This window comes from Meles meles, chromosome 16, assembly GCF_922984935.1.
Source record: "Meles meles chromosome 16, mMelMel3.1 paternal haplotype, whole genome shotgun sequence".
In the NCBI taxonomy this organism is placed as follows: Eukaryota; Metazoa; Chordata; class Mammalia; order Carnivora; family Mustelidae; genus Meles; species Meles meles.
Genome location: NC_060081.1, coordinates 48,419,443 through 48,443,165, shown reverse-complemented (window position 1 = coordinate 48,443,165; position 23,723 = coordinate 48,419,443). Strand labels below are relative to the sequence as shown.

Genomic DNA, 23,723 nt, shown 5'->3' with positions numbered 1-23,723 from the left:
TTTGTGACAGACCAGATAGTGGGTGTCAAAGTGGAGTCAAAATGAGCTACAAGGATGTGGCCCCAAGCACAGAGCTTGCAGGTGAGATGCTGGTTTTGCGGGGGGGGGGGGGGGGGGGCGCGTCTAGAGTTCAGTTTGAACATACGGCATTTGAGAACATGGATAGTCCTCTGATTTTTCCCTCACAGTCCTCCTGGGGGGGGGGGGTATGCTCTCCCTTTGCAGTAAAAGGACACTGAAGCTCATGAAGGTTAGTGGACTGTACCAAGTCACACAATCTCTACAGAACAGGAATGGAATTTTAATCCTGAAATGTCTGTCTACTAATCCCTAGCTCTTTGCTACTCTGAAAGTGCTTTTGGATGGTTCCAGAAGTCCCCCACATGAGGCCATTATTATCGTGTAGTATCATGTGCCCTATAGAAATTCATTCAACAATTTTTCATGACATGAAGTTCCACTAAAGACTGACATTTTAAATGGAGGTGGTCATTTCTTTGCATCTTATACAACACCGAGAAAAAAATACACTTTAGAAATGACTGAGTGTAGTAAAGCCACCTGGCATATCAGGAAATTAGGTTTGTGGTTGATTGGGTCTAAGCAGCCATTTCTCAAAGTCTGTCCTGTTGAGCCCTACCGGGCTCATTAAGGGTTCTATGGTCAGTTGTGTTTGGAAGCATGTCCTGGGTCCTTCTGGGAATCTACAGTGCGTATTAGCAGACTGCTTCTCTTCCCTAAAATGTATTAAGCACCTCATAGGCACGGGTGCTATTACACCATTTTCCCATGTTGGATGTGTTTCTATAGGTCTGCCCTAGTCATGGCTGTGTCCTGATATCACCTTGATCTGCGTGTTCTCTCAAATATACATGTCCCTAAAGCCTAAATATGACATTAACAGGCCATTTCGTACCCCTTTCATTTTTCTAGTGGACCCTTCTGACCTTTTAGCTATGTGGCCATCGGACCCCCAAGTGATGAATGGGAATGGATTTCTTGAACTAGACCCTAAGATCTTCTGCATCCTCTATCTAAAAGCAGATTCTCTTTCTCTTTGGTTATATAATCTGTGTGTTTAACTTGTGGGGCTCAGCAGAGTCGTTGCCACCCAGGAGTTGTCAGCAGTTCGAACAACGGAGCAGGCATCGGGGTGCTGTGTGCCATGATTGATTCCTTGGGTGCTGGCGAAGTCCAAAGGTGATGTGAACTGAAGTGCCCTGAAGAGCTGCCCACAGCCCTCTCTGCTCTTACAAGTCGTGTAGTCTTGCTGTAGCTTGACCTAAAACAGACGGCTGCTGTTTCTCCTTCCTCTGTGAATCATCAGTGCCAAGGGAGCAATCTTAGGAGGCCTCTGAGAGTTTATCCTTGATGAGTTCTTGGCAGGGCCAGTTTCATGGGCGTGTGGCCTGTGCAGTTACACAGAGCCCAGACTCAGAAGGGTTCTGTGTTTGGTTTAATGCTCTGTTGTCACTGTCTTGAAATTTGTAGTAACAAAGGGCCCATGTTTTCCTTTGGCAGTGGATCCTGCAAATTCTGTAGCTAGTCCTGATCCTAAGAGCTGGCTCCTGTCCTTGACTTCCTAGCTTCCAGGGGAAGGCCACAAAGGAGGAAGGATTTTGCATCTGGAGGGCATTTAAGAACAACCTACAATATGAATCTCATGTTTCTTTACATGCTACAGTTTAGGGTTCGAGAATTGGAGTATCCAGTGACTTTAGAGAAAGAACATATTGCTAGATGGTAGACCCATTCAGTAGAGGAATGGCTGTCATAAACAGCAGTGAGTTGTTCAAAAGGAAGTGATGTGGGATCCTAGGCCCTTTTCAGAGTCTTTGTTCTAACTGAAACAAGGACTCACCATCCATATATAAGGTAAGTTTTAGATGGGACACCGGATGCTTCTTGATGAGCATCACCAAGGTGAAGATTAACTGTGGCAGTTCATTCATTCAACAGATACATATTAAGCACCTACTATGTGTTGGGTACTGTGTTAGGGAGAGGTTATGGATGAGATCTTGAACTTGTGTTCCCCCAAAGTTGATCCTGAGACAAAAAGATTGGAATGCAAGTGATCCCTGGAAATACTGGCAGGAGAGTAAGGAAGGGAAGCAAAGACATGATGGAATCCAATTTAGGATTGATTATCTCGGTGGGCAACCAGCTCGCAATCCCACGGGGACCCCTGGAAGACAGTGTAGAACAAGCCTTGGATTTGTCCCACAGAAGGACTTGGAGGCTGGTTATTTACCCACTAACCATCACCAATCTTTGGCTAAGCACCACCCCTTGGGCTTTTTTGGCCCCGCTGTGAAAGGATGAACACACCTCTGGCCAAAGAAAGGTTTTAGGTAAAGAATCAAAAGCACTGGAAGGAGGAGGCTGTGGGTGAGTATAAGATGAGTGGGTGCCAGGGGTGAGGAGATGAAACATGACAGAGGTGAGGCTGCCATCTTTGGATGGGTTTGTAGAGGGAGGGCCTTCCTGCAGAGGTGACATTTGAGCAGAGACCTGGATGCAGTTTGAGAGTCATGTGGACATCCCAGGTGGAGGGGGTTTGAGGAAGAGAACGGAGCCTATTTTGGATGGAGTAAAATAATCAAAGGAGAGAAGGGTAGGATGTGAGATAAGTAGGGTACTCAGGGATCAGGGTAAGGATTTTGGGTGGTGTTCAGAGTGTTTCAGAAATCTATTAGAGAATTCTGAGCAGAGAAATGACACAATCAGATTTAAATTCCAAAAAGAATAGTTCTGCCTTCTCTGGGTGGAGAACAGATGATGACCAACGATGATAGGGAGAAGCAGAGAGATGATGTTGCTTGATCAGAATTTAGAGTTCAAGGGGCTAGAGTTTCTGGAAAGGACAAGCTGGCTGTGCTGCGTTAGGACAACAGTGTACACACCCAGCCCAAGCCGCTGCCTACACACTTGCTGCCATGTTCTCGCTTTAGCCTCAGCTCTTGATTTTTGTTGGCTCTGAGGGGCCCTGCTTCTAGGCCCCCTTCTCCACCCTGGGACCCCTTCTCGCTTCTTAGGGCCACCTGGCCTTAGTTCTTCCCATCAGCGCTGCCCTTCAGTGCTTCCCTGACACCCACTCTTGCCCTTGCTGTGCCCTGACACCCAGTTACTGCATGATCCAAAGATTTCACCGGAACATTTACATATGCGCTGCTTTTCTTACTTTTTTCTTTCTGTGTATTGTAGCTGAGCTTTCGGGGTTTTTGTGTTTGTAGCAAAAGGATTCACACAACCAAATGTCTCATCCTCTTCTCACCTAAGATTGGCTCCATTGGCTTGCTGCATCACAGGCTATGGAAGGTGTGAGTCACTAACATCTGACATAGAAGCAACATCAGACAAAGACACTGCCATGGCTTTCCCGGTCCACCAGGCTTGTCCACTCTTGAGCACTGGGACTGGGAAGGAGGCAGAGCGGTGTTCCTGCTGAGGCTGCAGAGGAGCCAATGGGCCATGGTAGAATGGAAATGTAAGAGAGGCCACCAGGGGAAGGCTTGGGATGTTCCTTAAACAAATAGGCCGTTAGTTGCCACATCAGGCACTGGGATTCCATGAGTGTGGTCCCTGTCTTTCTGGAGTTCACACTCTGGACACCCTTCTTCGCTGAGGCTCACAGAGCCAACTTTTAGATCTAACGATTCCACAGATCCATCATTCTGTTTCCTCTCCGTGGAGAGAAACAGGAAGGGCCAGGGTCCAGATGATCTGCTCATAGCAGTCATAACATGAGGCACTTCCCACTCTGTTGCTTATCCAGTATGAAAAAATGGCGGCTGCTGGAAACGAGATGATGTCTTTCAACTGGAAACTCGAGAGACCATAGAGAAAAAATCAGAGTATGTTTGGGATTTTTAGCTTTGTGCAACTTTTTTTTTCTTTTTTGAAAAAAAAAAAAAGGAAGGGAGAATGTCTTTTTTTCTTCTTCTTCCTTTTTCAATAATGAGAGGCACCCATCGAGAAAAATAGAATTCCAAGATCATGAAGAATTCATAATACACAAAAGGTGAAAATATATTATGATCTTTGGCAGTTTGGTTTTCTGAAAACTTTGTAACTTTCAGATAGTGTTTGGTCATTTGATTGTTGGGTTTCTTGATTTCTTCTTAAAATACTGTGGCATCTTTTCATCTATATTCAAGGTTTTCTCAGTCATAGACCATTAATCAGAATATTAAAATTTTCAAAAGCAAAATAATTTTTTCATTAAAATGTGGGAAAATTTCCTTACACAGGAATTACTTTTAAAAAATGGGAGCTTTATATTACTATTATGTTCTTTGTTGACTTTGTATTTCTTTGTGTTTTTAAACAGATAATAAGCAAAAAAAATATAACTGTCACAACTGTAGGATTGTGAAGTAAAATGTAAATTTTCACATTAGAAAAAAATGATTCTTACTCATTTGTTGAAACAACATGGTGAAGAGTATTGTTCATGATAAAACAAGATAAAATTCCTCCAAAGTTACTTAGTTTGCCTGATACCATATAGACATCATCATTAAAATACATTTTATAACTGTACTTCTACTGCAAAAACACTTGAAAGGTGAACTCAGGAAGGTTTAGCTACATTATTCTGTAAGGCATAGTTTCATATAGCTTAAAATCCAACGTATTTTCTCATTTCTTCCCACTCACATTGATAGCTACTTAATAAAACTGTGTCTCTCCTAAATCCTCCTAATAGAATTTGCAGTGTTCACAAAAGGAAATGTGTAGGGCTAGTTAGTGATGAGACCGTGTTTGCTTGTTAATTTGGCACTTATTTTGTGCCTTGTCCTCAAGTTCATTTGCACAAATCTTTTAGTCCTTAGTGTCTCTCTGGGCATATCTGGGGTCACAGAGTATAAACGTTCACCTCAATAAAGGAAGAGATGGCAGGATTCTAGGACCACATGAATAAAGTTGGTTTTTCTCTGGGAACCCTTTTATTTTCAGTACAGGTTTAGGTTAGAAAAACAGGCTAAAGGGGCGCCTGGGTGGCTCAGTGGGTTAAAGCCTCTGCCTTCGGCTCAGGTCATGATCTCAGGGTCCTGGGATCGAGCCCCGCATCGGGCTCTCTGCTCAGCGGGAAGCCTGCTTCCTCCTCTCTCTCTGCCTGCCTCTCTGCCTGCTTGTGATTTCTGTCTGTCAAATCAATAAAATATTAAAAAAAAAAAAAAAAAAAAGAAAAACAGGCTAAAAACAAAACCCGAAAATTACTAGCATAATGGGACTTAAGTGAACAATTGCCGTTTTTTATCAACTGTCCAGTTCATAAAATCATAAGTCACATTCTTTTCAGCTGTGTCTTGGACCAGGCTTCTCACACTTTAATGTAGATATGTATAATCTGGCACTATTAAAATGCAGATTCTGCATTTCTAAGAAGCTTCCAGATGGTGCTGATGCTGCTGGTCCGTGGGCATCTGTAGAGGAGCAGAGCCTTAGATAACTTGTTTCGGGACCCATCTTGCTTGACTGTGGGAGGGCCCTGACTGCTTTAGAAAAGAGACTGTAGAGGTAAGTCAGCCTGAAAATTTTTCTGATGCAGAAAACCCTTTTTATGCATATGGGATGGTCGAGTACCTATCTTCCCAGGAGCAGGTGAAATGGAGACATGTGATAAAGCGGGGGGCGTGCTTGACTTTTTTTTTTTTTTGGTAGTCTGGTTTGAGAACATCTAAAGTACTGTTTGTCTGCCCAAACCCACAGTTTTCCAGGGAGTGAGGGTACCTTAAAGCTTGGAGGCCCCTGAAGTAACTGATTTGCATTTATAGTAGAGGGCGTCCATTGTTTATGACCTCAAATGGAAGCTACCAGGCTTTGCTGGGGACACAAAAAGCAGAGGTTGCACTTTTGAGCAGTATGGGGCCTTTGAAGTTAAGGAAAGGACTGGTGGAGATACAGAAGAATTTCCGGTGGTAATTACAAAGGCAGTGCTCTTTTCTCCTTAGCAACCATAAAAGCAAAGGGAGCAGGAGCTTGGAATAGCAGCGGTCCCTACAGAGAAATGTGTGTGCAGACAGAATCAAAAGCAATTGCAGTAAGTTTGCACTAATGACTTTGGGGACCAGAGTGCCCTGAGAATGGAAGAGGAGGGCCTTATTATCAGGGGTGACCTCAGATTTGCAATTAAAATGACTGTCGGGCATATAAATGGACACCTGGGTGGGAGGATTGTGTAGTGTAGGTGGTACTCAGTGCATTTCTTTATCTTCGACTTTGGATGGAGAAAAGTTTTTCCTCTGCTTGTTGTAAGCTCAGTAATGACAGATGGTTCTTGTTTTCTGCTGGTTTCTGTTCCCAGAGGAATAAAGTAGGAATTGTGTTCAGAATTCAAGCCTATACAAAGATGCTTGCATGGGGTGGAAAATTTAGGAATACAAGGACATTGGCTGTGATTATCAAGGCAGAGAAGGGCTGTAGAAAGTTATGGACTTGAGGACTAGACAGAACTGGTCCTGTGACCTTGTTGTTATCCTTCTAGTGTTGGTTTACTGTAGTGAGGGCAATAATATCTCCCTTCAGTGGGTAGGAGACCATGTTCATGAAGTGTCTAGGAAAATATTTGGTATATAGCTTTTCAATAGGTGAAAGAGTTATCTTAGAAAGAAAGTTATCTTAGAAAGCTATAGCTCATGATTACATTTCAAGATGAGAGCTGGAGTTATGAATTGAATGTAAATTTGAATTTCACCAAGTGCGTATAGCAACAAAAATAACAGGTCGTGGGGAATATACGATGCCAAGAAAGCAAGACGTACAGAGTAGGGGGACAACAATAAATTAGTAGTTTTTGCAAATGTGATGGATTAATTTTTGAGCCTTTCACACATTGAGGTTACCAGTGAAATGCCTGGGGCTATAATGATCAAAGACGAGTTCTGTTCTGATGATTCTAAGAACTTACAGAATTCCTAAGTGCTTCTGGGCCAAGGACGATGTGAGCCTCCCCAGTTCTTTGTCTTCCAGTCACCTTGTAACAGAGTGACTGTGATTGCCACTCAAAACCTATTGACTCCCCAGTACTCAAGTCCAGATTCTCTCTAACGTTTGTGCCCTCTAATACAGGAGCCCCCAGCGCGTGTGGCCAGTTCAAGCTGAGATGTGCTTGCAGGAGCCACACACTGAATTTCATAGGTTTTGTATAAAAAATATCAAGTATATTGTTAATAATATTTGTTCATGAACTACTTGTTAAAATGACATTTGGGGGTACATTGGCTTAAAATACTAAAATGAATTTGACCTGTTTTTACCTTTTTAACATGGCAATGAGTCCATTTAAAATTACCCAGTTGGCTCATGTTTTATTTCTTTTGGGGAGTGCTGGTCTAGACTGCCCTGAGAGACCCACCTAGGCCTTTCCTGGAGAGGTTTAAATCCTCAAACTCCCCTGTCTCAAAACAAGAACAAAACAAAACTTTGTGGTGGCTTAGGGGAGCTTCCTGATCCGAATGCTGTTGTCCTCTCAGCGTAAAGAGCACTCTGTGCAAGTTAATCCTATTTTTAAGGCAAACACATTAAGTCTTTCCAGAACAGTCTCAAAGTATTTACATCATTTACATTCAAGTTTTTCTTCAGGTTGTTCTAAGTCAGCATTTGACAACTATTATCTAAGAGGCAGCGTTCCGTTGAAGGGCGTCTGTTTCTGAAACACACAGCAACAAATCTGGTAAGAGAATATGGGAACCAAAGAAAAGTTACAAGGTGCCTTTTTGCTCAACATTGATCTTACTGTAAAGATAGAAGAAAGAAGAGGTAGTTTTGCATTAGTTAAATATGTATCGCAATTATCGGTTCTCTTTCCTCATGGAATACAGGGAATCAGCAAAGTAAATTGATTCTTTCCGGTTCTAAGCTGTCAGGGAGTTCTTGAAAGCAAACTGCAATCCTATTTCTGCAGCAGAATTGAGGTGAGGAGAGGGGGCAAAACGAGTTAGCCAGCTGCTTCAGGCTCCTGATGGATTGCTCATAAGATGCTAGGAATGTAGGGGTTTGTGCTATTAAATAGAGTTATGGTTCTTAACTTGAAATGAATACTGCGATGTGGCTTGAGTAGTCCTATGAATTGAATATCTTTGGTCACATGTTTGTCCTCAGATTATCTCGGCTCCAGAGACAGGAATGATGAACATTGCACTCTCATCGTGGGGAGGAGGGATGGGGTGTCGATAAATTGGGATTGAAGAATGGCCCATGAAGTCTTTCACCAGCATATCCTTGTGTCCCCGAATTTTGATCTAACACCATCTCTCTTTCTTGAAGGCCATCTATGAAAATAGTACAAGGATTTTTTTCAACCTCGTTCAACCTCCGGTGAATCTTCAAAGCTGACAGGGACATTCTGGGGCTGGTAATTCCATAGGAGAGCTTTTAGTATTTCCAAGGCGCTTACGTGCAGTTGGGCTATGCTGTTTGTGGTGTGGGCGGCAAGAACATGAATTACCAGTGGGACTTTACTCATAAGTGGGACTAAATGTTTTTTCCTCTTAAAAAAAAAAAAAAGTGTGTGTGTGTTCGTGTGTGTGTGTATATATATATTTAAATTCCCGTTGTTTTAACACACAGTATAATATTCATTTCAGGTATACAATTTAGTGGTTCAAGTTCAGTAAATGTTGATGTACTTTAACTTTCTAAAGAAATTTCAAAATAGTTTCTACTCTTTTTTTCCCCCCTTTTAATGCTGTAGGTTTCTGGATTATAATAACTCGCCTTGACAAACACCCACAATCCTAACAAGGGAAGTACATTGGGCCTGCCTTGGGGAAGGATTGTAAAATGGAGGGGTTTACTTTCCTACTCTGCCTGATGTATTAGTCACCTTCCTAAGGCTTTCTCCCTGGGTAACGGTGGTGGAAAGTTTCATTCCTGCCATAAGCATTTATTGAACACCATAAGGTGTGGAAACACTATGTAAAGGAAGGAGAATAATCCTAGAGGCCAGTATGAGGAGTACTTGGCTCCACATTGGCTTTTTCAGTGTCCCCTACCTCTGGTGGGATCCTGAGGACCGTGTAAGCGCAGCACTGAAATGTGCTTCTCACTTGCGGATCACAGGTGGTGCGGACGGTGAGATCTCTGGGAAAGTTGTCTGATGCTATTTATAATTACAGCCTCTTCTTTAAAACCGTCTTGAATTTCTTTAAAATCATTACTCTCAGTCTTAAAGCATTAGGTTATCTTCATCTCAAGTGGTTTTAATCTTTTTTTTTAAAGATTTTTTAAAGTGTTGTTTTTTTTTAAGATTAATTAATTTATTTATTTGACAGAGAGAGATCACAAGTAGACAGAGAGGCAGGCAGAGAGAAGAGAGAGGGAAGCAGGCTCGCTGCTGAGCAGAGAGCCCGATGCGGGGCTCGATCCCAGGACCCTGAGATCATGACCTGAGCCGAAGGCAGCGGCTTAACCCACAGAGCCACCCAGGCTCTTTTTTAAAAGATTTTATTTTAGAGAGCATGTGTGGAGAGGGGCAGAGGGGGAGGAAGAGTATCTTTAAGCAGGCTCCCTGTGGAGCATGGAAACGGTGCTTAATCTCTGGACCCTAAGACCATGACCTGAGTGGAAGCCAGGATTCAGGTGCTTAACTGACAGAACCCCACGAATGGTTTGAATCTTAACAGTATCCTTCACTTTCTGAGAGAAATGGGGGAAAAAAAGTGTATTCTAAACTCCAGGCCATCCAGATTTCTGTTAATTCAGTTAGTTGATTGAGTGTATGAAACTTCTAGAATTATAATTTACCATTTTGAATTTTATCTCTTCCTGCATGATGGTTTATGCTCTCCACTGCATTAATCTGTCTGTTTACATTTCAATTATCTTGTTTATCTGTTGTGAATCTGTTCATCTGCATAGTTCCTTCCAGACCCAGCTACCATAGCTGATACGAACATATTACTCAAGAGTCATTGAGGGCAAAAGAGAAAGAATGCTATTCTGATTTTGAGCTTTGCTTGGAATTCTCAATGACTCTCCTACAGTGACTGATGACAACAGGTGTTCCAAAAGTTAGCTGTTGGAAATGACAGTTTTTCATCTTCACTCTTGGCTCTCAAAATTAGATGCGAGCTAGTCAGTACAGTTACCGTGCTTGTTTCTTAAAGATCCTAGTTGAAATGAAACTACTCATTGTTTTCAGACTAAATGATTTTGTTTAACTTTTTTTTTAATAGATTTATTTATTTTTAGAGAGAGAGTGTGCGAATGTGCACAAATGTATGAGCACAAGCCAGGGGGAAGAAGGGTAGAGGGAAAGCGAGAGAATCCTCAAGCAGACTCTCCTTGGAGTGTAGAGCCCGACACAAGGCTCAGTTCTAGAACCCTGAGATCATGACCTGAGCTGAAATCAAGAGCTGGATGCTCAACTGACTGAGCCACCCAGGTGCCCCTCATTTAACATTTCAGTGCTAGTTTTCAACTTCCAAGTCATGTCCTTTTTTTGTATTCCACATGTGTAACCCATCAGCCAATCCTATTGCCTCTACATTCAAAGTATTACCTAATTGACCCCTTTTCTCAATGTCAGCTGTCATCAGCATTGACCAAGCCAGTGTCCTCACCCCTCTGGACTCTTGTAGCAGCCTGTTAATTGGTTCTCTGCTTAACCCTTGGTTTACTATAGTCCTCCAAGTAGCAAAACACGCATCCTTTAAAACTGTAGTTCAGACTACCTAATTTTGCTGCTTAAAATGCTCTAGTTGCTTTCCATTTGACTGAGAATCCGATTTGGTCAATGTCTTTGCATAATCTGGCTCCCCTTTTCTGATTTCATCTCCTTGTAGTGTCCCCTTGCTCACTCTGCTATGCTCCAGCTGCATGGATCTCATCAACCTTGTGAAACACTCCCTTCAGGGCCTTTGCACCTGCTATCTCTTCTTCCTGGAATCCTCTTCTTCCACATCTGCACAAGGCTTACTCTGTCATATCTCTCAGGTCTTTGCTTATATGCCACTTCATTTGAGTCCCTCCTGAAGTTCCCATCTAAAACAGAACCTGCCCCCTACCCCTGACTTGCTAGGAATGCAATAAATAGTTGTTGAATGGGTGAAGTAACTATTTTTCATGGAAGACATTTAATTTCCTGTTCCGTCTATGGGAATAGATAAGGAATGCATAATATGATCCTTAGCAGAAGATGACACATAAATATCACAATAAAGTCGTTAAAAATAAGACATGGTAAAAATTCTAAACCATATATTTAATTAACTTAAAGTGAAAACAGTAATAGGACAAAGATTCATTTTTAAAAAATAGAGATCTTCCTTGGGACAGCTAACATTTGTAATCAGATCACTAATTTATGCAAAGTGTAGTGTTGTTGGTATCCTTTTTCTAAAGCCTTAAATACTCCTTTTGTGATCAAATTTGAATTATCAATATACTTGACAGATTACCCTTTATAATAAAAAGTATCTGCGTGTATGTTATATTTGTAATTATATATAACACACATTTAATTGTCAATAATTCATGATTTTTACACTAATGAAAGTTTTGGATTAGAGAGTTATTTCCTATTGTTAACTGGCAAACTTATTTTAATTTTTACATTTTAAGGAATCTTTACAACCCAGTGTGGGGCTCGAACTCATAACCCCAAGATCAAGAATTATGTGCTCTACCAATTGAACCAGCCAGGTACCCTGGGAATTTGTTATTATTGATGTATTGTTATTATTTGTAAGTATCAGATACATGGTTGCAAACTTGCAGAAGGAACATTTCTTTCTTTTTTTTTTTTCCCTTTTCATTTTCTTTATTTAGCCCCCATTTACCACAGTGCAAGGTACACAGGAAGTATACAACATATATTGCATGGGTTCATACATATCATGCTTACGTTGTTGCAAATTATTTGGCATTACTGGGCCATAAAACACATTAGAGAGTAGGATGAGTACGTTCTGCAGCAAGGCATGAGCCTGCAGGTTTCAGTTCTAAGATTCCCTAGATCCTATCTTCCAGGATTTGTTGCTTTATACTGAAAGTAATTAAGAGCCAGAAGGGATTTGTAAGCAAGGAATCCCATAGCAAGGCAGTTAATAAATTTGACGGGGGCAGGGAGAAGAATGGCCATAAACCCACGTTTCAGAAACCATTCCAATCACCCCCTCCAAAACTGCAAACATGTAATATCTAAATTTAATTTTTTTTTTATATTTGAGATTCTTTTTTTTTTTACTTTTTTCCATTTTATTTATTTTTTCAGCGTAACAGTATTCATTCTTTTTGCACAACACCCAGTGCTCCATGCAAAACGTGCCCTCCCCATTACCCACCACCTGTTCCCCCAACCTCCCACCCCTGACCCTTCAAAACCCTCAGGTTGTTTTTCAGAGTCCATAGTCTCTTATGGTTTGCCTCCCCTTCCAAATTTTTTTTTTTTAATAAACATATAATGTATTTTTATCCCCAGGGGTACAGGTCTGTGAATCGCTAGGTTTACACACTTCACAGCACTCACCATAGCACTTACCCGCCCCAATGTCCATAGCCCCCTCCCCCTCTCCCAATCCCACCTCCCCCCAGCAACCCCCAGTTTGTTTTGTGAGATTAAGAGTCATTTATGGTTTGTCTCCCTCCCAATCCCATCTTGTTTCATTTATTCTTCTCCTATCCCCCTAACCCCCCATGTTGCTTCTCCATGTCCTCATATTAGGGAGGTCATATGATAGTTGTCTTTCTCCGATTGACTTATTTCACTAAGCATGATACGCTCTAGTTCCATCCATGTCGTCGCAAATGGCATGATTTCATTTCTTTTGATGGCTGCATAGTATTCCATTGTGTATATATACCACATCTTCTTTATCCATTCATCTGTTGATGGACATCTAGGTTCTTTCCATAGTTTGGCTATTGTAGACATTGCTGCTATAAACATTCGGGTACACGTGCCCCTTCGGATCACTATGTTTGTATCTTTAGGGTAAATACCCAGTAGTGCAATTGCTGGGTCATAGGGTAGTTCTATTTTCAACCTTTTGAGGAACCTCCATGCTGTTTTCCAGAGTGGTTGCACCAGCTTGCATTCCCACCAACAGTGGAGGAGGGTTCCCCTTTCTCCACATCCTCTCCAGCATCTGTCATTTCCTGACTTGTTAATTTTAGCCATCCTGACTGGTGTGAGGTGATATCTCATTGTGGTTTTGATTTGTATTTCCCTGATGCCGAGTGACGTGGAGCACTTTTTCATGTGTCTGTTGGCCATCTGGATGTCTTCTTTGCAGAAATGTCTGTTCATGTCCTCTGCCCATTTCTTGATTGGATTGTTTGTTCTTTGGGTGTTGAGTTTGCTAAGTTCCTTATAGATTTTGGATACTAGCCCTTTATCTGATATGTCGTTTGCAAATATCTTCTCCCATTCTGTCAGTTGTCTTTTGGTTTTGTTAACTGTTTCCTTTGCTGTGCAAAAGCTTTTGATCTTGATGAAATCCCAATAGTTCATTTTTGCCCTTGCTTCCCTTGCCTTTGCCGTTGTTCCTAGGAAGATGTTTCTACGGCTGAGGTCGAAGAGGTTGCTGCCTGAATTCTCCTCAAGGATTTGGATGGATTCCTTTCTCACATTGAGGTCCTTCATCCATTTGGAGTCTATTTTCGTGTGTGGTGTAAGGAAGTGGTCCAATTTCATTTTTCTGCATGTGGCTGTCCAATTTTCCCAGCACCATTTATTGAAGAGGCTGTCTTTTTTCCATTGGACATTCTTTCCTGCTTTGTCGAAGATTAGTTGACCATAGAGTTGAGGGTCGATTTCTGGGCTCTCTATTCTGTTCCACTGATCTATGTGTCTGTTTTTGTGCCAGTACCATGCTGTCTTGATGATGACAGCTTTGTAATAGAGCTTGAAGTCCGGAATTGTGATGCCACCAACTTTGGCTTTCTTTTTCAATATTCCTTTGGCTATTCGAGGTCTTTTCTGGTTCCATATAAATTTTAGGATTATTTGTTCCATTTATCTTTAAAAAAAATGGATGGTATTTTGATAGGGATTGCATTAAATGTGTAGATTGCTTTAGGTAGCATAGACATTTTCACAATATTTATTCTTCCAATCCAGGAGTATGGAACATTTTTCCATTTTTTTGTGTCTTCCTCAATTTCTTTCATGAGTACTTTATAATTTTCTGTGTATAGATTCTTAGTCTCTTTGGTTAGGTTTATTCCTAGGTATCTTATAGTTTTGGGTACAATTGTAAATGGGATTGACTCCTTAATTTCTCTTTCTTCAGTCTTGTTGTTGGTATACAGAAATGCAACTGATTTTTGTGCATTGATTTTATATCCTGACACTTTACTGAATTCCTGGACAAGTTCTAGCAGTTTTGGAGTGGAGTCTTTTGGGTTTTCCACATATAGTATCATATCATCTGCGAAGAGTGATAGTTTGACTTCTTCTTTACCAATTTGGATGCCTTTAATTTCTTTTTGTTGTCTGATTGCTGAGGCTAGGACTTCTAGTACTATGTTGAATAGCAGTGGTGATAATGGACATCCCTGCCGTGTTCCTGACCTTAACGGAAAAGCTTTCAGTTTTTCTCCATTGAGAATGATATTTGCGGTGGGTTTTTCATAGATGGCTTTGATAATATTGAGGTATGTGCCCTCTATCCCCACACTTTGAAGAGTTTTGATCAGGAAGGGATGCTGTACTTTGTCAAATGCTTTTTCAGCATCTATTGAGAGTATCATATGGTTCTTGTTCTTTCTTTTATTAATGTGTTCTATCACATTGATTGATTTGCGGATGTTGAACCAGCCCTGCAGCCCTGGAATAAATCCCACTTGATCGTGGTGAATAATCCTTTTAATGTACTGTTGAATCCTATTGGCTAGTATTTTGGCGAGAATTTTTGCGTCTGTGTTCATCAAAGATATTGGTCTGTAGAGGAACATTTCTTTTATCAGGAGAAATTCCTCTTTATGTTGTAACTCTAAATTCACTTCATTGTTTTGGGCTTGTTGTTTTATCTGCAAAAGGAATATAATAACACATTATTGACTTAAAGGTAGAAATATATGGTACTGTGAAATCTGATCTTGAAGATTCACAATTTTAAGATCACAGTAAGATAGCTTCACACTGCTGTTATGGCTGAAGTACTAAGAAAAAAAAAATAGTACCAAGTGGGTGAGGATTCAGAGCAACTGGAATTCTCATACATTCATTGCTGGTGGGAACACAGAATCTTTCAGCCACTTCAGGAGAAAAATTGGCAGTTTCTTATTCTGTTAACATATGCTTAAATATGACCCAGCTGTCCCACTCATGGATATTTATCCAAGTGAAATGAAGACTTTGTCTACACCAAAATCTTGTATGCTAATATTTATGGTAGCTTTATTTATAATTATCAGAAATTAGAAACAGCCCAAATGTCCTTCAGCTGGAATGAAAAATAAGTCTGGTACATCCATACAATGAAATATGACTCAGCAGTTAAAAGGAACAAACTATTGATGAAAACATAGACATTGATGATCCCAGAATGTATCATGCTAAGTGAAAGGAGTCAGACTCAACAGGCTACAGAATGTGTGATTCTGTACACTAAGGGTGACGTTATAAGAACAAATGACACATCAGTGGTTTGGGTGGGATTGGGAGGAGGGGCTGACTACAAGGGGGCAGCAAGAGAGAGTTTTGGGGGGTAATGGAACAGTTTTATGTCTGGATTATAAGGTGGTTTACATGACTATATGCATTTGTCAAAACTCACGGAACTGTATACCAGAATGAATTTTAATGTATGTGAATAAAGAATTTTTAAAGGTTTTTCTTGAGGCATAATTAACATACACCATTAGTTCCAGGTGTATAATGTAATTGATACTTGTATTCATTGCAAAGGATCATAGTAAGTCAACCTGTTCCATGTTTTTCCTTGTGATGAGAACTTAGATTTACTCTCTTTGCAGCTTTCCAATATGCAATACATTGTTAACTATGGTTTCCCTGCCATACATACATTTTAATCCGATGGCTTATTTATTTTATAATGGGGAGTTTGTACCTTTGATTTCCTACACCCATTTCATGCATCCTTCACCCCACCTCTGGCAACCACCCATCTGTATCCACAAACTTACTGTTTCTTTATTTTTAGATTCCACATATAAGTGAAATCATAGGGTATTCATCTTTCTCTGAGTTATTTCATGTGGCATAATGCCTTCAAGGTCCATCCGTGTTGTTGCAAATGGCAAGATTTCATTCTCTGTTATGGCTGAATATTTTATATGCATACCACATTACAACATTTTCTTTATCCATTTGTCCCACTGGGGACACTTAAATTGTTTCTGTAGCTTGGCTATTAAAAATAATGCTGCTGTGAACATGGCAGTGCATATATCTCTTCAACTTAATGTCGGTATTTTCTTCAGATAAATACCAGGCAGTAGAATTGCTGGATCATATGGTAGTTCTATTTTTAATTTTTTGAGGAGCCTCCGTACTGCTTTCCACAGTGCCTCTACTAATTTACATTCCCACCAACAGAGAATGTAGTCTTAGAGTTAGCAGGATGTTAGCTGTGGGCCTGTCGTATATGGCCTTTATTATGCTGGGATCTGTTTCCTCTATACCTACTTTGTAGAGTTTTTATCCTAAATGAAGTTGTTTTTAGTCAAATGCTTTTTCTGCATCTATTTGAGATTATCATATGATCTTTAGTCTATATTCTGTTAATGTGGGGTATCACGTTGATTGTGTATGCTGAACCATCCTTGCATACTTGGAACAAATCCTACTTGATCATGGCATATGATCCTTTCAATTTATTGCTGAGTTCAGTTTGCTAATATTTTGTTGAGGATTTTGGATGTGTGTTCATCAGGGATACTGGCCGGTCATTGACTTTTCTTACAGTGTCTGTGTGTCGTAACACTGGTCTCATAAGAAGAGTTTGGAAGTGTTCCCTCCCTTTTTATTTTTTTGAAAGACGTTGAGAAAGATTGGTATTCTTCTTTGAATGTTAGGTGAATTAACCAGTGAAGCTGTCTGGTCCTGTACATTTGTTTGTAGGGAGTTTTAAAATGATTAAATCAATCTCCTTACTAGTAAATGGGTCTGTTCAGATTTTTTGTTCCATCCTGATTCAGTCTTGGTAGGTTGAATGCTTCTAGGAATGTATCCGTTTCTTCTAGGTTGTCCAGTTTGTTGGCACGTAATTGTTTGTAGTAGTCTTTTCTGATCCTTTGTATTTCTGTGGTATTGGTTGTGGTGTCTCCACTTTCATTTCTTATTTTACTTATTTGAGCATGCTATTTTTTTCTTGGAGATTCTAGCTATAGGTTTATCAGTTTTGTTTATCTTTTCAAAGAACCAGCTCTTGGCTTTTTTGATCTTTTCTATTGTCCTTTTAGTTTCTGTTTCATTTAATTCTGTGTTAATTTTTTAAATTTCCTTTTAATTTTAAGTTTCTTATTTTTCTAGTTCCCTCACATGTACAGTAAGGCTATTTGAGATTTTTTGTGCTTCCTGAGGAGAGCATTAATTGTTGTGAACTTCCTCTTAGCACTGCTTTTGCTGTACCGCATAAACTTTGGTATATTGTACTTCGATCATATTTTTGGTCTCGATGCATTTTTTGATTTCACTTTGACTTCGTTGTTGACCCACTGGTTGTCCATTAGCATGTTGTCTCCATCTCCACATATTTGTGAATTTTTCAGTCTTCTTGTAGTGGATTTCTAGTTTCATACTATTCTGGTGAGGAAAGATGCTTGATGTGATTTCAGTCTTTTTAAATTTCTTATTACCTGTTTTGTAGTCTAACAAATGATCTGGGTTGGAGAATATTCCATGTACATGTGAGAAGAATATGGATTCTGTTGCTTTTGAATGGAATATCCTGTGTATATTTGTTAAGGCTATCTGGTCTGACAGGTCATTTAAAGCTGATGTTTCCGTATTCATTTTCCATTTGGATGATTTGTCCATTGATATGGGTGGGGTATTAATGTCTGCTTTTGTTATTTTAGTGCTGTCTTTTTCCTCCTTTATGTCAGTTAGTATTTGCTTTATATATTTAGTGCTTCTGTGTTGGGTACATAAATATTTACAAATGTTATATCCTCTTGTTGATTGACCTCTTTATCATTATGTAATGCCCTCCTTGTCTCTTATTACAGTATTTGTTTTAAAGTTAATTTTGTCTACTGATAAATATGGTTATTCCCCAACTTTCTTTTGGTTTCCATTTGTATGGAAAACCTTCATTTTCACTCCGTGTGTCCTTATATCTAAAGTGACTCTCTTGTAGGCAGAATATAGATGGGTCTTGTTTTTGTTTTAAGACTTTATTTACTTGAGAGAGAGAGAGAGCGCACATGCGAAGTGGGGGGTCAGAGGGAGAAGCAGACTCCCTGCTGAGCAAGGAGCCCAATGTGGGACTCGATCCTGGAACTCCAGGATCATGACCCGAGCTGAAGGCAGTTACTTAACCACTGAGCCACCCAGGTGCCCTGAAGGGTCTTGTTTTTCATCCATTCAGTTACTCTGTCTTTTGATTGGAGAATTTAGTCCATTTATGTTTAAGGTAATTATTGATAGGTGTATACTTACTACAATTTTGTTAATTGTTTTCTGGCTGTTTTGTCGTTCCTCTGTTCCATTTTTCTTCTTTTGCTCTCTTCCTTCATAGTTTGATAATTTTTTAATGGTGTGCATAGATTCCTTTCTCATTATTTTTTGTGTATCTACTATAGGTTTGCTTGGTGGTTACCTTGAGGCTTATATGTGACAATTTATATTTATAATAATCTGTTTTAAGTTGATAACACATTTTAAAACTACATTTTTAAAAAAAAATTAACATATAATATATTATTTGCCCCAGGGGCACAGGTCTGTGAATCATAAGGCTTATGCATTTCACAGTACTCACCATAGCGCATACCCTCCCCAATGTCCATAACCCAGCCACCCTATCCCTAACCTCCCACCCCCAGCAACCCTCAGTTTATTTCATGAGATTAAGAGTCTCTTATGGTTTATCTCCCTCCCTGGTCCCATCTTGTTTCATTTTTTCCCTCCATAGCCCCCACAGCTCCCTGCCCTGCCTCTCAAATTCCTCATCAGAGACATTATATCATAGTTGTCTTGCTCTGATTGACTTAGTTCGCTTAACATAATACCCTCTAGTTCCATCCACATCATTGCAAATGGCAAGATTTCTGTTTTAATGGCTGCATAGTATTCCTGTGTGTGTGTGTGTGTGTGTGTGTGTGTGTGTGTGTGTGTGTGTGTATACCACAGCTTCTTTATCCATTCATCTGTTGATGAACATCTAGGTTCTTTTCATAGTTTGGCTATTGTGGACTTTGCTGCTATAAACATTCGGGTGCATGTGCCCCTTCGGATCACTACATTTGTATCTTTAGGGTAAATACCCAGTAGTGTGATTGCTGGGTCTTAGGGTAGCTCTGTTTTCAACTTTTTTGAGTTTTCCAGAGTGGCTACACCAGCCTGCATTCCCACCAACAATGTAGGAGGGTCCCCCTTTCTCCGCATCTTCGCCAGCATCTCTCATTTCCTGACTTGTTAATTTTAGTCTTTCTGACCAGTGTGAGGTGGTATCTCACTGGGTTATGATTTGTATTTCCCTGATGCCAAGTGATGTTGAGCACTTTTTTCTTTTCTTTTCTTTTTGTGTTGTGGTTGAGTACTTTTTTTCATGTGTCTGTTGGCCATTTGGGTATCTTCTTTGCAGAAATGTCTGTTCATGCCTTCTGCTCATTTCTTGATTGGATTCTTTGTTCTTTGGGTGTTGTAAAACTCTACGTTTTTACTCTCCCCCGGTCATGTTTGTTTTTGATATCACATTTTATATTTTTTATCTTGTGTATCCCTCAGCTCATTATTGTAGTTACAATTATTTTTACTGCTTTTGTCTTTTGACCTTCACACTACATTTATAACTATAAATCCACTACCTTTACTATATACTTGCCTGGTAAGACTATTAATCCTTCTTTCAACTTGAAGAATTCCACCTAGCAACATTTTCTTATAATGCTGATTTAGTGGTGAAGAACTCCTTTATCTGCTTATCTGGAAAACTGTATGTATCCTTCGATTCTGAATGATAACTTTGCTGGGTAGAGTATGCTTGGTGGAAATTTTTTTCTTTTAGCACTTTGATTATATCACCACTCTCTTCTATCCTGCAACATTTCTACAGAAGAATTTGCTGACGAACTTATGGAATTTCCCTTGTACATAACAAATTGTTTTCTTCTTGCTATTTTTAATATTCTTTCCTTGCCTTTGATGTTTTCATTATAATATGTCTAGGTATTCTCCTTGGCTTTTTCATATTTTGAATCTGTGGGCTTCCTGGATCTGGATATCTGTTTTCTTACCAAAGTTAGGAAGTTTTTAGTCATTATTCCTTCACATGGGTTTTCTGCCTCTTTATATCTCTCTTCTCTTTCTGAGACCCCTTTAATGTGAATGTTGGCCCATTTGATGTCCTATAAGCCCCTTAAATTTTCCTGTTCATGTTTGGTGAGTTCCTCTGCTCCTCTGCTCTACTGATCCTTTCTTCTGCTTTATCTGCTCTACTATTGAACTCCTCTAGTGTATTTTCAGTTTAGTTATTGTATTTTTCAGTTCTGTGGCTTGCACTTAGAACTTTCTCATATTTTCTATCTCTTTATGATGCTATCAGTGTGTTCATCTCTTTTTCTCTCCTGCTTGGTGATCATCTTTAAGATTGTTACTTCGAATTCTTTATCAGGTCAACTACTTATCTCCATTTAATTAAGGTTTTTTCCCTGAAGTTTTCCGTTCTTTTATTTGGAGCATAGTCCCCTACTTCCTCATTTTGCTTGACTCTCTGTTGGTTTCTGTATAGTAGATGATACAGTCACCTCTCCCAGTCCTGAAGGATTGGTTGGCCTTGTGTAGGAGATGAAACTTACTGTTCAATCGTGCTTTAGTTCTTGGTTGTCTCTCAAACATTTGTGATTGTCCAGGGAACCTATTTTATTTTCAAGAGCTCTCAGTAGTCGAATGTATGCCAAGGTAAGTCAGTGTTTCAAAGGAGAGAATGTCAGCCAGCGCCTGAAGCCAGACCTTCAGGCCACAGCTTTTAAAGAACGCAAATGTATACAGTCCTGTGAGGCTGTCAGCATAGGTCCTATTGGCCCCCAAGCAGACAATATGAAGGTGTACCCTGGGCATCAGTTGTCAAAAATCAGGGTTCCAGATGCATGTGTGAGCTCCTTTCTGGGAAGTACCAGAAAGCTGTAATGAGGTAGAGGAAGAGCAGAAGGGTCTGAGTCCCCTAGCCTGTGTTACCCGAGACCAGCCCTGCAGTCTCTAGATATAAGCTAAACCTGAATCTTGCCCTTATAGTTGGAGCTTCAAGACTAGCTAGTAAGCCCCTGTCACAGAAAGGGTATGGTTCCGTCTGTTTTCTGTGTGCTGCCTTGGGGCTGATAACCTTCTAGGAACTGTCTCTTATTACAGTCCTGTGAGACCTTGGAACCTAAGCTCCTCTGGTTTCCAGAGCTAGGTGACCAAAGGGGTATCCCCAGGGCACTTTCTGTACAAACTGGGGTACCAGATATATAATGTATAATAGCTCCCTTCCTGGAGATGCCTGTGCTCTGGAGCGTGGTGGAGGGAGAGCACAAAGGTAGCGCCTGCCTTCCAAAACCTCAGGTAGTATTTCAGTCAGTCTTTAGATTCATGTTTAAGTAGAAGTCCATCTGTCAGGCTGTAGCTAAGATGGTAAACTAATAGTCCTCCTTCACAGACAGACTGAGCTTCTTGATCTCTTGTCCTTTGCTGGGCTCTGGGTATGGTAGCTGTTAAAGAACTCATTCTTTTGTAGGTGACCGTGCTCTGGGACCCGTGAATAGAAACCTACTTGTTACAAGAGTCAGGTGATACAGAGGTGTTCCCTGGTAGCAGCTGCAAAAATCGGGGTACCAGACAAGGATATAAGCACTTTTCTAGAAGATAACAGTGAACTGGAAGCAAGGTAGAGAGAAACTTCAGAGGTGTTATCCACCAGCCTGTGTTCCCTTGGAGCTCTTCTGAGTGCATCAAACCAGAAGCCTGACCCTCGAACCCGAGCTCTAGGACGAGCAAATAGACCTTTTTCCTGGAAAGGCTGAGCGTGTTTCAATCTGCTGTCTGTGCAGTGCCCTAGGAGGAGGAGTCTGCCAAGAACTGTTTTTCTGATTGTTACATTCCCATGGGACCCATAAATGTGAGCCCCTCCCCCACTGGCCTCCAGAGCCAGGCAATCAAGGGGTGTCCCTGGGGCAGCAGCTGCAAAAACCAGGTCACCAGACGTAGAAACCGGGGCACCAGACATGTGTAGAAGCTCCCACTCTGGGTGCTACTGGCACTCTGGTGTGCAGCAGAGGGAGAGTGTGAAGATGACACGGGCTGGAGTGAGATCCTTTGATATCTCAAGGGAGGTCGCAAAAAGATGGCACCTGACAAAAAGGGGGGAAGAATCAAGGAAAAATGGGAAAAAAACAAGGAAAAATGGACCCTACCCCAATCTCCTCCCTGTAGAGAGAGAGCTTACACATGGTACTGTGTGCTGGAGCCAAAAAAATGACACCTCCTGGAAAGGAAACAAAACCAAACATGATGGTGCCTGTTGGCTTTAGCAGAGCAGGAGGGTAGAAAGATGGCTCCCACTAACCTTTGACCTCAGAAATTATTTCAGTGCAGGCCCCTACCCCTCAGACCAACTTTCAACTTAGGAAATGAGTCTCTTTCACATGAAGTTTTCTGGGCACTTTTCCACAGGCTGCTTCTGTGCTGGGCCCCTGTGGGTGAGTTGGGTGTCTGCCCACAGGCCCTTGAAGAGTGTTCCTTGGTTTACCATCCCCTTGGGGTTCTTATGAGTGTGAGCCCTGTTGTTCTCAAAGCCAGATGTTTGGGGAACTCACTTTTCAGGTGCTGGTCTTTTTTTTTTTTTTAAAGATTCTATTTATTTATTTGACAGAGATCACAAGTAGGCAGAGAGGCAGGCAGAGAGAGAGGAAGGGAAGCAGGCTCCCTGCTGAGCAGAGAGCCCGATACGGGATTCAATCCAGGACCCCAAGATCATGACCTGAGCCGAAGGCAGAGGCTTTAACCCACTGAGCCACCCAGGCGCCCCTCAGGTGCTGGTCTTAAACACTGGGTTGACCGATGTGGAGTATGAACCCCTTGCTCCTCTAAAACTCCAGATTTTGAGTTCCCACCTGATTGTGGGTTGCCACATTGTGTGGGATGTATGGTGAGATGGTGTTTCAGACAGTTATACCCACTTCAGGATGATTTTCCCCTCACTGCCCAATGTGAAGGGATCACTTTGCCAGTTTTTAGGTTTTGTTTGTTTGTTTGTTTTTGTTTTTTTGAGAGGAAATTGTTCCATATATAGCTGTAGATTTAGTGCATCTGGGGGAGGAAGTGAGTTCAGGATTTTTCTGTGTCCACATCTTGAACTTGGAGCTGGGAATTTTTTTGATTATTAAAACCAGTTATGCCTACCCAGGTGTTGATGAAGCCTGAACGCCTTAGATGGGTGAGCACATCTAAGGTTTAGTTTCTCATTTTATTTTACTTCAGTTGCTGTGTTTTTCTAGAGAGACTCCGTCCTGCTTCACATGGCATCTGTAGCATGGTGGACTTTGACTCTAATGTCAGAAGGATCAATGGCAGAAAACAGCCCCGTATTCTCTTAGAAGCTGTT

General features: G+C 40.8%; 1 protein-coding gene across 8 annotated transcripts in view; it reads left to right on the top strand.

The window, feature by feature from the left end:
- The window catches only part of PLCB4 (phospholipase C beta 4), a 420,401-nt gene that overhangs the window by 133,044 nt on the left and 263,634 nt on the right, over positions 1-23,723 (top strand). Inside the window, exon 1 of one of the 8 annotated variants that reach the window (XM_045980888.1) lies at positions 20,027-20,078. The exons of the other annotated variants lie outside the window; for them this stretch is intronic. The gene's annotated coding sequence lies outside the window, so the exon portion shown is untranslated. Of the gene's footprint in view, positions 1-20,026; positions 20,079-23,723 lie in introns of those variants that run through there. 8 annotated transcript variants of the gene reach the window in all.